The sequence below is a fragment of the Bos grunniens genome, chromosome 6, assembly GCF_055505025.1.
Source record: "Bos grunniens cultivar Pamir isolate PY7600 chromosome 6, Bosgru_T2T1.0, whole genome shotgun sequence".
Lineage (NCBI taxonomy): Eukaryota > Metazoa > Chordata > Mammalia > Artiodactyla > Bovidae > Bos > Bos grunniens.
Window position 1 is genome coordinate 49,092,911 of NC_141170.1, and position 14,949 is coordinate 49,107,859.

The 14,949-nt window shown below is 41.3% G+C and overlaps 1 long non-coding RNA gene across 1 annotated transcript in view; it reads right to left on the reverse strand.

Annotated features, from left to right (window-relative positions):
- LOC147370676 (uncharacterized) overlaps positions 1-13,064 on the reverse strand; it is a 30,503-nt gene extending 17,439 nt beyond the window's left edge. The window contains exons 1-2 of the long non-coding RNA XR_015166151.1: positions 12,925-13,064; positions 9,032-9,205 (exon numbers count right to left, since the gene is read on the reverse strand). This is a non-coding gene — a long non-coding RNA (uncharacterized LOC147370676). The remainder of the gene's footprint in view (positions 1-9,031; positions 9,206-12,924) is intronic.
- Positions 13,065-14,949: the final 1,885 nt, after the last annotated feature.

The window sequence follows — 14,949 nt, forward strand, 5'->3', positions numbered from 1 at the left end:
ATTCTTGCCTGGAGAATCCCAGGGACAGAGGAGCCTGGTGGGCTGCCATCTCTGGGGTCGCACAGAGTTGGACACGACTGAAGCAATGCAGCAGCAGCAGCAGCAGTAGGCTCCAACTTTGCCCCTGGGGTCAGGGTACTCTTATGCCTCTTACACATCATCATCACTCTACTTCCACTCTCTGGGCCAGAGTCAGCTTTTTCTGTCAGCATCTTAGGTCCCTTGAGAAAAATATTCCGTCAATCTGGGCTCCATGCCAGCAACTGGTCAAAACTGCCCTCCTCACAGCATTTTATCCAGTAATCTAGTTTATGTCCACTGGCATCTGTACCTGGAGGCATTTTCATTTTTAATGTAGTTTTAAAAATCAAGGTTATACTGCACAGCATTTAAAGAATCAAATGTATCTACAAAGTTTCCCCAAAACACAGCAGCCTCTCCCCATCCATATACCATGTCTCCAAAGCCCTTTCAACTCCTTTGGCCTTTCTTGTGGTTCAAGTACAATTCTTGATTTTTCAGTGTTAAGCATCATCTATTGACTTTCAACTATGGAAGATGAGGATTTATTTTTCTTTCCCATCCCCACCTACCTCTGCCACACAGAGACTTTTTTGGCTCCGTGTACTGTAATTTTGGTTAGACTGATGTGTAGTACTTGATGACTTTGTAAACTTCATACCTGAGTCACGTATGATTATCTTCCAGCACAAACATTTGTTGTCCTAAAGTTAATAACAGTTTTGGTTTTACATGAGCTTAGTTTCCTGTGCAGTTGTCATTACCATATTCCTAAACCGTCCCCCAATTGTATCACTCTTTCAATGTCTTCACGTATATTAGAGAGTCTATTAATTTTATATGCTGTGAAACGGTCCCTCCTGGAGTCTGCCCTGTGGGCCTCATCACAGTTGTCATCTTGGGATTGCCCTTCCTCATTTTCCTGAAGTTTTTCTTCACTTCTTCTGTTCACTGGGTCTCCTATTTTCTGCGTTCTATGTCTGTCTCTTCCTGGGTGTACTTTCTTGTTCTGGTGAACCATCTCTGAGAAAAAATGAAACGGAGGTAGACTTTTGGGGATCTTGGAGTCTAAAAATCCAAAATCCTTTAATTTTCTTTTCCCCTTCATTTATCTTGGGTAGGGCTTGCCAGGTGGCTCAGTGGTGAAGAATCCACCTGCCAATGCAGGAAACTCAGGAGCCATGGGTTTGATTCCTGGGTCTGGTAGATCCCCTGGAGGAGGAACTGGCAATCCTCTCCAGTATTCTTGCCTGTAATATTCCATGGTCAGAGGAGCCTGTTGAGTCACAGTCCATGAGGTCATGAAGAGCTGGACTCAACTGAGCACACATGCACTCGTGCACTTAACATCGTTCCATGTTGGAAATCATTTTCCTTCAGAATTTTTAAGGAACCTCTCCCTTGTCTTTCAGACTCCAAGTTTGAGAAAGCCAATGCCATTCTGCTTCTTGAGACTTCGGATAATCCTACTTTTTATCTCTGGAAGCTTTTAGAATCCTCTTTGTTTCCTATCACCTTCCGTTGGGTTTCCTGGAAACTGAGAGTGAGACAGGAGTTTGAGTGCATGTGACTAATTGAGGGATTCATCTCAGGAGATGGTACATGAGGGAAAAGAGCTAAGGATGTGGTTTTGGCTGGAAGCTAGCTTTGGCCAGTACCCAGCACTGCTCTGGTGCACAACTTGTACAAACATTGGTTCCTTTTTGGGGGCAAGGCTCTAGACCTTTCTCATCAGTCATTGGTGTGAACTTTTCTATGCAGAAGCTGGAGTGGTGGACAGATCCTTCCAGGAGACACAGCTGCCCCAGAGAAAGGGGCTATGAGCCCCGAGAGGGAAGCAGTTGAATGTGCTGGGCAGGTACAGGAGATCTGGACAAAGAACCTACAGTGTCTTCTAAACACGTGCTCTGAAGCTTGCAGTGATTCTCTTTCACTCTGGAAACTCATATAGTTCAGTTCTGAGAACTTTCCTCCCGTCATTTTGTTGATAACATCATCTTCTCTGGAACTCCTTTTATTCAGATATTGGAGATTCTGGAAAGGTTCTCTGACTTATTCTCTGTTCTCTCCTGTTTTCCTTCTTTTTTAAATTTTGTTCCCTCTTTTTCTCCCTTTCTTTTGAGTTTTAAAATCTCTTCTATCTTGTTTTTAATTTCTGAGACCTCTTCTTTGTTCTGAGTATTCTTCATTTAGTCTCCCGCTTCTATTTCATGCTGCAATATCTTCTTTTCCTAAAGATAGTAATTATAGCTTTTTTTTTTTTTTTTCAGCTTTTCTCTGCCTCCAAGTTATTTTCCTCTGTGTACTGGTTTTGTCCCTAATATTTTATAATTGAGAATTTCCCCTAATATGTCTGGCTTGGACATACACTCATATTTAAAAGCAGGACACTCTAAAGCTGACTGGAAATTCTGAGTCAGTGGGGTTATCAACTCTGAGCTTCATGGTAGGGTGAGCCAGATGAGTCATTTTCTCAGTTCAGTTCAGTTGCTTAGTCATGTCCAAGTCTTTGCGACCCCATGAACCGCAGCACGCCAGGCCTCCCTGTCCATCACCAACTCCAGGAGTTCACCCAAATCCATGTCCATCGAGTTGGTGACGCCATCTAACTATCTCATCTTCTGTCGTCTCCTTCTCCTCCTGCATCAATCTTTCCCAGCATCAGGGTCTTTTCCAATGAGTCAGCTCTTCGCATCAGGTGGCCAAAGTATTGGAGTTTCAGTTTCAACATCAGTCCTTCCAATGAACACCCAGGACTCATCTCCTTTAGGATGGACTGGTTGGATCTCCTTGCAGTCCAAGGGACTCTCAAGAGTCTTCTCCAACACCACAGTTCAACAGCATCAATTCTTCGGCGCTCAGCTTTCTTCACAGTCCAACTCTCACATCCATACATGACCACAGGAAAAACCATAGCCTTGACTAGATGGACCATTGTTGGCAAAGTAATGTCTCTGCTTTTTAATATGATGTCTAGGATAGTCATAACTTTCCTTCCAAAGGGTAAACAACTTTTAGTTTCATGGCTGCATTCACCATCTGCAGTGATTTTGGAGCCCAGAAAATAAAGTCAGCCACTGTTTCCACTGTTTCCGCATTTTATTTCCCATGAAGTGATGGGACTGGATGCCATGATCTTAGTTTTCTGAATGTTGAGCTTTAAGCCAAATTTTTCACTCTCCTCTTTCACTTTCATCAAGAGGCTCTTTAGTTCCTCTTCACTTTCTGCATAAGGGTGGTGTCATCTGCATATCTGAAGTTATTGATATTTCTCCCGGCAATCTTGATTCCAGCTTGAGCTTCCTCTAACCCAGCATTTCTCATGATGTACTCTGCATATAAGTTAAATAAGCAGGGTGACAATATACAGCCTTGACGTACTCCTTTTCCTATTTGGAACCAGTCTGTTGTTCCATGTCCAGTTCTAACTGTTGCTTCTTGACCTGCATACAGGTTTCTCAGGAGGCAGGTTAGGTGGTCTGGTATTCCCATCTCTTTCAGAATTTTTCACAGTTTATTGTGATCCACACACACAAAGGCGTTGGCATAGTCAATAAAGCAGAAATAGATGTCTTTCTGGAACTCTCTTGCTTTTTTGATGATCCAGCAGATGTTGGCAATTTGATCTCTGGTTCCTCTGCCTTTTATAAAATCAGCTTGAACATCTGGAAATTCACAGTTCACATATTGCTGAAGCCTGGCTTGGAGAATTTTGAGCATTACTTTACTAGCATGTGAGATGAGTGCAATTGTGTGGTAGTTTGAGCATTCTTTGGCATTGCCTTTCTTTGGGATTGGAATGAAAACTGATCTTTCCCAGTTCTGTGGCCACTGCTGAGTTTTCCAAATTTGCTGGCATATTGAGTGCAGCACTTTCACAGTGTCATCTTCCAGGATTTGAAATAGCTGAACTGGAATTCCATCACCTGCACTAGCTTTGTTCATAGTGATGCTTCCTAAGGCCCACTTGACTTCTCATTCCAGGATATCTGGCTCTAGGTGAGTGATCACACCATCGTGATTATCTGGATTGTGAAGATCTTTTTTGTATAGTTCTGTGTATTCTTGCCACCTCTTCTTAATATCTTCTGCTTCTATTAGGTCCATACCGTTTCTGTCCTTTATTGAGCCCATCTTTGCATGAAATGTTCCCTTGGTATCTCTAATTTTCTTGAAGTGATCTCTAGTCTTTCCCATTCTATTGTTTTCCTCTATTTCTTTGCATTGATGGCTGAGGAAGGCTTTCTTATCTCTCCTTGCTATTCTTTGGAACTCTGCATTCAAAGGGGTATATCTTTCCTTTTCTCCTTTGCTTTTCGCTTCCCTTCTTTTCACAGCTATTTGTAAGGCTTCTTCAGACAGCCATTTTGTGTTTTTTTTGCATTTCTTTTTCTTGGGGATGGTCTTGATTCCTGTCTCCTGTACAATGTCACAAACCTCCGTCCATAATACTTCAGGCACTCTGTCTATCAGGTCTAGTCCCTTAAATCTATTTCTCACTTCCACTGTATAATTGTTAGGGATTTGATTTAGGTCATACCTGAATGGTCTAGTGGTTTTCTCCACTTTTAGTCTGTATTTGGCAATAAGGAGTTCATGATCCAAGCCACAGTCAGCTCCTGGTCTTGTTTTTGCTGACTGTATAGGGCTTCTCCATCTTTGGCTGCAAAGAATATAATGCATCTGATTTCGGTGTCGACCATCTGGTGATGTCCATGTATGGAGTCTTCTCTTGTTGGAAGAGGGTGTTTGCTATAGTGCGTTCTCTTGGCAGAACTCTATTAGTCTTTGCCCTGCTTCATTCTGTACTCCAAGGCCAACTTTGCTTTTTACTCCAGGTAGCTCTTGACTTCCTACTTTTGCAGTCCAGTCCCCTGTAATGAAAAGGACATCTTTTTTGGGTGTTAGTTCTAGAAGGTCTTGTAGGTCTTCATAGAACTGTTCAACTTCAGCTTCTTCAGCATTACTGGTCGGGGCATAGACTTGGATTACTGTAGTATTGAATGGTTTGCCTCAGAAAAGAACAGAGATCATTCTGTCATTTTTGAGATTGCATCCAAGTACTGCATTTTGGACTCTTTTGTTGACCATGATGGCTACTCCATTTCTTCTAAGGGATTCCTGCCCACAGTAGTAGATATGGTGGTCATCTGAGTTAAATTCACCCATTCCAGTCCATTTTAGTTTGCTGATTCCTAGAATGTTGATGTTCACTCTTGTCGTCTCCTGTTTGACCACTTCCAATTTGCCTTGATTCATGGACCTAACATTCCAGGTTCCTATGCAATATTGCTGTTTACATCATTGAACCTGCTTCCATCACCAGTTCCATTCACAACTGGATGTCATTTTTGCTTTGGCTCCATCCCCTCATTCTTTCTGGAGTTATTTCTCTACTAATCTCCAGTAGAATGTTGGGCACCTACCGACCTGGGGAGTTCATCTTTCAGTGTCCTATCATTTTGCCTTTTCATACTGTTCATGAGGTTCTCAAGGCAAGAATACTGAAGTGGTTTGCCATTCCCTTCTCCAGTGGACCACATTCTGTCAGACCTCTCCACCATGACACGGCTGTCCAGGGTTGACCCACAATGGCCTGGCTTAGTTTCATTGAGTTAGACAAGGCTGTGGTTCATGTGATCAGATTGGCTAGTTGTCTGTGATTGTAGTTTCAGTCTGTCTGCCCTCTGATTCCCTCTTTCAGTGTATACCATCATTTTCTAGTGAACCCTCATTATCTTTAGGTCTTTTCCTGTGAGTTGATCAGATTCCAGAGAGAAGGCTGTGTTAATGAAAGATATAAACCTGATTTCCAGTGCTTTGAGAGCCAAGTAGGGTGAGATGAATGTTTGAGTTTCAACATTAAGTAAATATTCATTTAATCATTCTGCTTTTTTTTTCTTTTTTAAAAATTAATTTATTTTAATTGGAGGCTAATTACTTTACAATATTGTAGTGGTTTTTGCCATACATTGACATGAATCAGCCATGGGTGTACGTGTGTTCCCCAACCTGAACCTCCATTCCACCTCCCTCCCCGTCCTATCCCTCAGGGTCATCCCAGTGCACTGGCCCTGAGTGCCCTGTCTCACGCATTGAACCTGGACTGGCAATCTATTTCACATATGGTAATATACATGTTTCAATGCTATTCTCTCAAATTATCCCACCCTCGCCTTCTCCAACAGAGTCCAAAAGTCTGTTCTTTACATCTGTGTCTCCTTTGCTATCTTACATATAGGGTCATTGTTTCCATCTTTCTAAATTCCATATATGTGCATTAATATACTGTATTGGTATTTTTCTTTCTGACTTACTTCACTCTGTATAATAGGCTCCAGTTTCATCCACCTCTTTAGAACTGATTAAAATGCATTCTTTTTAATAGCTGAGTAATATTCCATTGTGTATATCTTATCCATTCATCTGCTGATGGACATCTAGGTTGCTTCCATGTCTTAGCTATTGTAAACAGTGCTGCAATGAACGTTGGGGTACACATGTCTCTTTCAATTCTGGTTTCCTCAGTGTGTATGCCCAGCAGTGGGATTGCTGGGTCATAAGGCAGTTCTATTTCCAGTTTTTTAAGGAATCTCCACACTGTTCTCCATAGTGGCTGTACTAGTTTGCATTCCCACCAACAGTGTAAGAGGGTTCCTTTTTATCCACACCCTCTCCAGTGTTTATTGTTTGTAGACTTTTTGATAGCAGCCATTTTGACCAGCATGAGATGGTACCTCATTGTGGTTTTGATTTGCATTTCTCTGATAATGAGTGATGTTGAGCATCTTTTCATGTGTTTGTTAGCCATCTATATGTCTTCTCTGGAGAAATGTCTGTTTAGTTCTTTGGCCCATTTTTTGATTGGGTCATTAATTTTTCTGGAATTGAGCTCCATGAGCTGCTTGTATATTTTTGAGATTAATTCTTTGTCAGTTGCTTCATTTGTTATTATTTTCTCCCATTCTGAAGGCTGTCTTTTCACCTTGCTTATAGTTTCCTTTGTTGTACAGAAGCTTTTAATTTTAATTAGGTCTCATTTATTTATTTTTGCTTTTATTTCCATTACTCTGGGAGGTGGGTCGTAGAGGATCCTGCTGTGATTTATGTCAGAGAGTGTTTTGCCTATGTTTTCCTCTAGGTGTTTTATAGTTTCTGGTCTTACATTTAGATCTTTAATCCATTTTGAGTTTATTTTTGTGTACGGTGTTAGAAAGTGTTCTAGTTTCATTCTTTTACAAGTGGTTGACCAGTTTTCCCAGCACCACTTGTTAAAGAGATTGTCTTTTCTCCATTGTATATTCTTGCCTCCTTTGTCAAAGATAAGATGTCCATAGGTGCATGGATTTATCTCTGGGCTTTCTATTTGTTTCGTTGATCTATATTTCTGTCTTTGTGCCAGTACCATACTGTCTTGATGACTGTAGCTTTGTAGTATAGCCTGAAGTCAGGCAGTGATTCCTCCAGTTACATTCTTCTTTCTCAAGATTGATTTGGCTATTTGAGGGTTTTGTATTTCCCTAAAAATTGTGAAATTATTTGTTTTAGTTCTCTGAAAAATACCGTTGGTAGCTTGATAGAGATTGCACGGAATCTATAGATTGCTTTGGGTAGTATACTCATTTTCTAATCCATGAACATGGTATACTTCTCCATCTATTTGTGTCATCTTTCTTTCATCAGTGTTTTATGGTTTTCTATATATAGGTCTTTTTTTTTATTTAGGTAGATTTATTCCTAAGTATTTTATTCTTTTCATCTCAATGGTGAATGGAATTGTTTCCTTAATTTCTCTTTCTGTTTTCTCATTATTAGTGTATAGGAATGTGAGGGATTTCTGTGTGTTAATTTTATATCCTGCAACTTTACTGTATTCACTGATTAGTTCTAGTAATTTTCTGGTGGTGTCTTTAGGGTTTTCTATGTAGAGGATCAAGTCATCTGCAAACAGTGAGAGTTTTACTTCTTCTTTTCCAGTCTTGATTCCTTTTATTTCTTTTTCCTCTCTGATTACTGTGGCTAAAACTTCCAAAACTATGTTGAATAGTAGTGGTGAGAGTGGGCATCCTTGCCTTGTTCCTGACTTTAGGGGAAATGCTTTCAATTTTTCACCATTGAGGTCATTCTGCTTTTATTATATCATCTTCACCCTCAGCTATGACTGGTGTCCTCCAGTCCATAAACCATGATTTATCTTTTCCAAAGACCAGTCCCCTTTCTTCTTCTCACTTTGGTAGAGCCTGTCACCTGGCTCCATAAGAGAGAAGGGATATGAAGGGTATAAGCTCTTCTTAAACAGATTTTCATTCAATACTGTTAGCCTCACCTCTTCCCCAAATTCTACAAGTGCCTCCAATTCCTCAGACTTTTGTGAGTTCTTCACTATAAATTGTGTCTCCATTTCCCTCACTTAAGATTTATCTTTCTTGAGATGATCAGTAACTATGCAGACATCTGCTTTCCAATTTCCAAAATTTCATTGCTATTGTATCCTCTCTGGAATTCTTTATTTTTATGTGTTTATGCCTTTTTTTTAATCCTTTTATTGTTATTTGAAAGAAATTTCAGGAGGGACTAGATATTAAGGCATGGATTCAATCCAACATCTTCAGTTGAAAATTCCCCATAAAATCTTGTAATATTTCTGTCAAGGGAAAGAAATTTTCCCTGAAATTTCTCTCAGCTCCTTATTATTTATTTTAATTGTGTTGAGCTTGCTTTCTTCGTGGATAAGGACTGTCCTCATAGTCCAAACCTCTTTCCTAGAATGTACTTCATCTCAGGTACATAATAATAATACATTTTTTGTTAAATGCTTATGTAACATTGTACACAATCCTCAGAGAGCTTATCTAGTTGAAGAAACACACACACAGTACAACAAAGGGCTGTTCTAATGTATTAAAGAAACAATAATCTGTTCATAGATTCTGTAGCAATAGACTTTTAAACAGCAGATTCAAAAGTCCACATTAACATTTCACTAATTCACATGCATAATCTAAATTACCTCGATTCACACACTTTACAAGAGATGGAGTTTTCATCGTGTGCTTCTCAGTTGTGTTCCAACGTGGAGGAGCTGACCTGAACTGTAGCATCAGAAACTGATATGGTGGTGAAATACAAAGCTATTTCCACCTTCCCTTTCCTCACACCTGAAGGTCATGAAAAACGCTAGTGCCTAGAATCAGGAGAAAGAAATGTCATAAGCTGAGTACCACAAAGACAACAGTCTAGCACACACCACTGGCACTCTTCCCAGTGACCTTAACTTTCACCTCTACACACCCAAGGCTGCTTGCTGTGAACATTGACAACTCTTTTCCTGAAAACTTTCTACCTGATTGCAGGATCAAGCTGTTTGTGCATAGGATGGGCTAGAAATACCAGAGTTAATATCCTTGGTAATCCTTGAATCAGTAGCAGATTCGAGATGTTATTGATGGGTAAATTCACCAGCTTCCTAAATCCTTCAGTTGAGATAACTCTGAGGCATGTTCTATACTACCATCCAGCAGAACTGAATTCCAGTTGCCCACCCTGCTGACTCTGAAATGTACCCTTCACTGGCTTCTTTCCCTTTCTTATCCCTTCTTCACTTCCTGGACAGTGTTTCCCATGGTCACCCCCAAAATAAATGACTGGCACTCAAATTTTTGATTTAGTGGCACTCAGACCCAGATCAAGAGCTACCCTAAAGACTATATATTTCAGAGAGGTCATATTCTTACTTTGAACTTTACAGAAGTAGAATGAACCTAAAAAATATATCAGGAGACTGCCACTCCAGATACACATAACATTAGAGAAACTCAACAGCCAACCAATGCTTACAAGGCTAAATCTTGGAGCTGGAAAGGGTTCAAATAGTAATTCGGTACAACTTCCACTCAAGATGAGAGCTGTCTTCTAAAGATCCCTGATCAGTGATCACTTCAAGTCTTTATTCAAAATACTGCAAAACAACAGAAAACCTGAAGAAACTCAGCCTTTCATAAATAGGTTCCCACTTTGAGTTGACCTTGGTAGACCCTAATGAAGAAGATAACAAAAGATGTCCACAATACATGGGTGGCTTTGAGAACAATTTAGACTGTCATCTACAAGAAAACCAGTGAAAACAGACTTTATACATATTACCAAGCCATTAAACTAAGTTATTTCTTTGGCAATGAATTTCTAAAAGGTCTCCTTCTCTAGCTTCTAACCCATCCCTATTTTCCTTGGATAGAAAATTTCCTTCCCCTCTCTCTTTTTCTATCCTTTTCTGTTTGAACAAGTATGTTCTTGACAGCCACCCAGTGGACCCTGTTGACACTCAGTAGATAGTAAACAGTTTTAGCAGCACATGTCCACTCCTAGTCACATAAACCTCATTAGAGACTGCTTATCACAAAGTCTCACCCCCTGGGTAAACAAAGAAAAGCTAAGAAGTAGTGTGAATATATAAATTATTGCCAAAACCAGGAGCAGCTTAGACAAAGCACAGCAGCAAACCCAGCCTTTCATACAGTTTGCTAGAACACTGGGTGGCTTGCCATAATTCTCCTCCTTTCCCCCAACACAGAAACACTCTCAGAGCCACTGAATATTTTCAAGGGATATTAACATGCAAACTTCTGAAACAGAAGGCAACCAACCAATCTAGGATGTACTAGAATCCAGTCACAAAGTTTAGGAGCCTAGGACAATCGACTTCAGCAGCTGGGTGGATGTGAATGCACAGGGCAGCATGATGGAAAGAGCTGTATTCTGGAAAGTGTTAAGATGTAGATTTCAATCACCAGTATGTGAGCTGAGGCACACAGTTAGGCTCTCTTAACCTCCATTTGCTTCAATACAGTGGGAATGATACTGATGTTTAAAAGATTCTTTGGGGAGTAAACAAATGAAATATGTTTAGTAAACTATCAAATTATACGGCAAAGTATCCAGATTACTTATTACCTTTCCTTGCTGCTGTGCTGCATTTGGTGACAGCAATGCCCTATTGTTATTTGAATGATCCAATCTGAATCAGGTAGCCTTAGTTGATCCAAAGCAATTATCAATTTTAATTAAAAAAATCATTATTACCATTGTTAAGACTACGACTTACATGTCACTTCCAGCATGTTAGGGACTGTTAAGCTCTTTTCACGATCATCTCAGAATTCTTAAAATAGACCTATGAGATGAGCTATTTTTCCTGTTTTATAGCTGTGGAAACTGTGGTTCAGGGAAGTTGAATTTGTTTTATGAAAACTACAACAGACATGTGGTAGTGCCAGGGTTAAAACTCAAGTCTGTCTGACTTTAAAACCTGTGCTCTGAAACATCAGTAGATACAACCATGGTGGTTGGATTTGGTGAGAGTGGGAGCCATGGCTTCCTCAAAGGAGAGGGAGCTGGGGTGGGGATGCAGAGGAAGCCACTGGCCAGGGCAACCAGATGGCCAAACTTTACACTGTGATGGGGCTAAGTGAAGAGTTTTGCCAAGGAACTAAGTGGGAGCCTAATGTATCAAGTTGTTAGATGTGTTTTATCAAGGGAAAAAGCTCTTACCATGAAACATCTAGCTGCAAACAACCAAAGACTTAGCTTCATGTGGCCTAAGCAGAATGGAATTTAATCTCAGTTAATACCAAGTCCAGGGGTGGAGTGGCTCCAGGGTCACTTTGGCCATTTGACTGCATCATCAAGGATCCAGGTCTTTAACATCCTGCTGTTCTGCCATTCCCAGAATGTCTACAGCCCTCTCTCCATTCTCTGACAAGCTGTATGATGCTTGCAGTAGTTCTGATGCATCACAGAAAATCCACACTCAGCAAGTAGGTGTGTTTCTTTACACGTGTCTGCTGCTGCTGACTCGCTTCAGTCGTGTCCAACTGTCCAACCCTATGGACTACAGCCTGCCAGGCTCCTCTGTCCGTGGGATTCTCCAGGCAAAAATACTGGAGTGGGCTGCCATGCCCTTCTCCAAGGGATCTTTCCAACCCAGGAATCGAACCCAGGTCTCTCACGTCTACCTGCATCGGCAGCAAGGTTCTTTACCACTAGCGCCAACTGGGAAGCCCTTCCATGTGTCTGTCTCTTCTTATTATGGAGAAAAATCTTTCCAGAAGTCCTGAAAGGACCACCTCAACTTCCGCTTGTCAGATTTGTGTTATGTGGTTGCACCCAAACCAGTACATGGCAAAAAGTTACTATGATTAAAAACTATTATAATGTGCATCTTCTGGGGCCAGGATGATGTGTTCCATCGAGAACATGGGAGGGGGACACCTAGACAAAATCAAGGCTCTACCAACAGGGAAGAAGTATGTGTGTGTGTGTGGGTGTGGATGTGATGCATGCGTGTGCAAGTATGAGCTCTAGAAGAGGCAAACAACAGGGTCTGCCACAGCAATTTGTGTGCAGTGTGTCTCCTGAAAGTGAGAAACCTTTCCTGGAATTACATCAAGGAAAGTTAGTCTGCACTAAACTCTCTCAGCCAGAGGTCTGTTTTCTCCCTGAGCATTGTCATTTTATTATTTGTTGAACAGACCTACTTCTGCCTGGTCTGTATCTGACCTGCCTCGGACATCACTCTTCCATGACTCTGTAGCCTTTCTCACCACTTCCCATGGTTGGTCCGAGAGCCCTTATTCCCCTGATCTTTATTTCCCTAGGTTTTAAAAAAAATCTTCCTTCTATATTTTTTTAAAAGAAACATCCACTGACTCCATGGATCCCAGTTTAGGAACTGCAAAGTCAACAATTAATTCAGCAGTAAATGATTATCGAAAGGAAAGACAGAACCATAAAGACTATCTTAGGGAAAGAGCATTTCCTCCCAAATATTCCCGTATTTTTAGTTCCTACTCCCCAAAGCTGCTCTCTGTGTCCCATTAGAGAAACAGATGCCACCACGCCACTTACCCAGCATGCATTCAGCCCCGTGGCACCCTCGTTTGCTTCCCTGGCAGGCACTGAACACGATGGTGTTCATCCTTCCTCATGCAGATGGTGGCGGGGGTGGGAAGTTTGACCTAATATTGAACAGAGCTGCAGCTAGTCCTGAAATGAGCAGTGGCCAGGAGCCCAGCATTAAAGACATAAATAAGCTGCAGGTTTTTAGAAACTTGCCAGCAACCCTCTGAAACAGGAAGAGGATACTTAGAGCTGTTCTGCTAACTCTCAGTCATGAGCCTGCCGTTAAGGTCTGAGGCTCCCTGGCTGCTGAAACCACCAACCTTGGAGCTGACTCCGAGGGCACCAGGCTGAGAGGATACCTGAGGTCCCAAGGACCGCTGATGGGGGAACCGCTAGATAATCCCTCCATTTGCAGGAGCAGAGAGGGGTTGTAAATGTCATTCCTTTTCTGGGAGGTATAGTATCTGTCTCCATTAGACTTCCAGGAGAGTTCAAAACAAACAAACAGAAAAGGCAAGGGCTTAGGATAATGGAATAGGGTCAGTGTCGCCACTGGAGTGTCATTCCCTAATGTTCCACAGTTCCCTAAACTGACCCACGCTTGGTCTGGGACCCCAGCTTGACTGGCATTGAGAACTATGCTGCTCACATACAGATGGGCTGGAACAAGTCTTTGAAACTCTGCTGCAATCAAACAAGGCTTTTGGGGGGATGTTTCTCAAGTCTGAAAGCCATTAGTTTTGTGTGAAAAGCCATCATGGATGAACACAGTAGTTAAAACAGATCCTTTGTATGAAAACAAATGATAAACAATCAAATGTAACAGATGGTCTATTTAGTCAAGCAATGGTTGATACCATAGAATTCCTATCCAATAGGAGACTGGGGATCATTCCTTAGAGTTCATGGTGCTTAGAGTCAAGCCTAGGAGATAGAACTCTAAATTTCATCATTCAATAGGAAATATTGATATTAACAAGCACTATGGTCACCTCATGTGAAGAGTTGACTCATTGGAAAAGACTCTGATGCTGGGAGGAATTGGGGGCAGGAGGAGAAGGGGACGACAGAGGATGAGATGGCTGGATGGCATCACTGACTTGATGGACGTGAGTCTGGGTGAATTCCAGGAGTTGGTGATGGACAGGGAGGCCTGGTGTGCTGCAATTCATGGGGTCGCAAAGAGTTGGACACAACTGAGTGACTGAACTGAACTGACTGATGTGCTCAAAGACACAAAAGGTGTCTCCTATTCTTCAGAGCTCAAAATCATCACAGACACATGAAGTTAAATAATGATTTAAATAATAGGATGAGAGTACATGAGGAGTCTTAGGCGCTATCTGAGAAATTACTATGTATGTGTTAAGACATGTATATGCTTAGCCTCTCAGTCTTGTCTCTTTGCGACCCTACAGACTGCAGCCTGCCAGTATCCTCTCTCTATGAAATTCTTCATGCACGAGTACTAGAGCAGTTTGCCATTTCCTGCTCCAGGGGATCTTTCTGACCCAGTGATCGAACCCCCTTCTCTTGTATCTCCTGCTTTGGCTGGCAGATTCTTTACCACTGTACCACCTGGGAAACCCTAAGACATTCATAGGTGGGTTCAATTATGAGGTGGCGTGGCCTGTGAAGGCTTCTGAGAGAAGGTGGGACTTAAGGTGGGGCTTAAAAAGGAAGGGTCTGGATAGATGAAGGGGAAGAGAAAGGACGGGCTTTAAGAAAACAGCAATAGTCATATGTGAAGGGTTTATACTGAAGTTTTCATACACCTGCATGTCCATCCACTTATCATCACCAGCCTGAAAACCATTATTATTATGGTCTTTTTGTTGCTCTTCTACAAGTGAATTATTTTCCTTTTTAACTGCTTTATTGAGATACAACTGAAATGCAATAAACTGTACTCATTGAAAGTATATAGTTTGATATGTTTGTTTTTGACATATGTAATACAACTCCACAATCAACACAGTGAACCTATTCATCACCTCTACTAAAAAGTTGTTAACTTCCTTCAAATTGGAA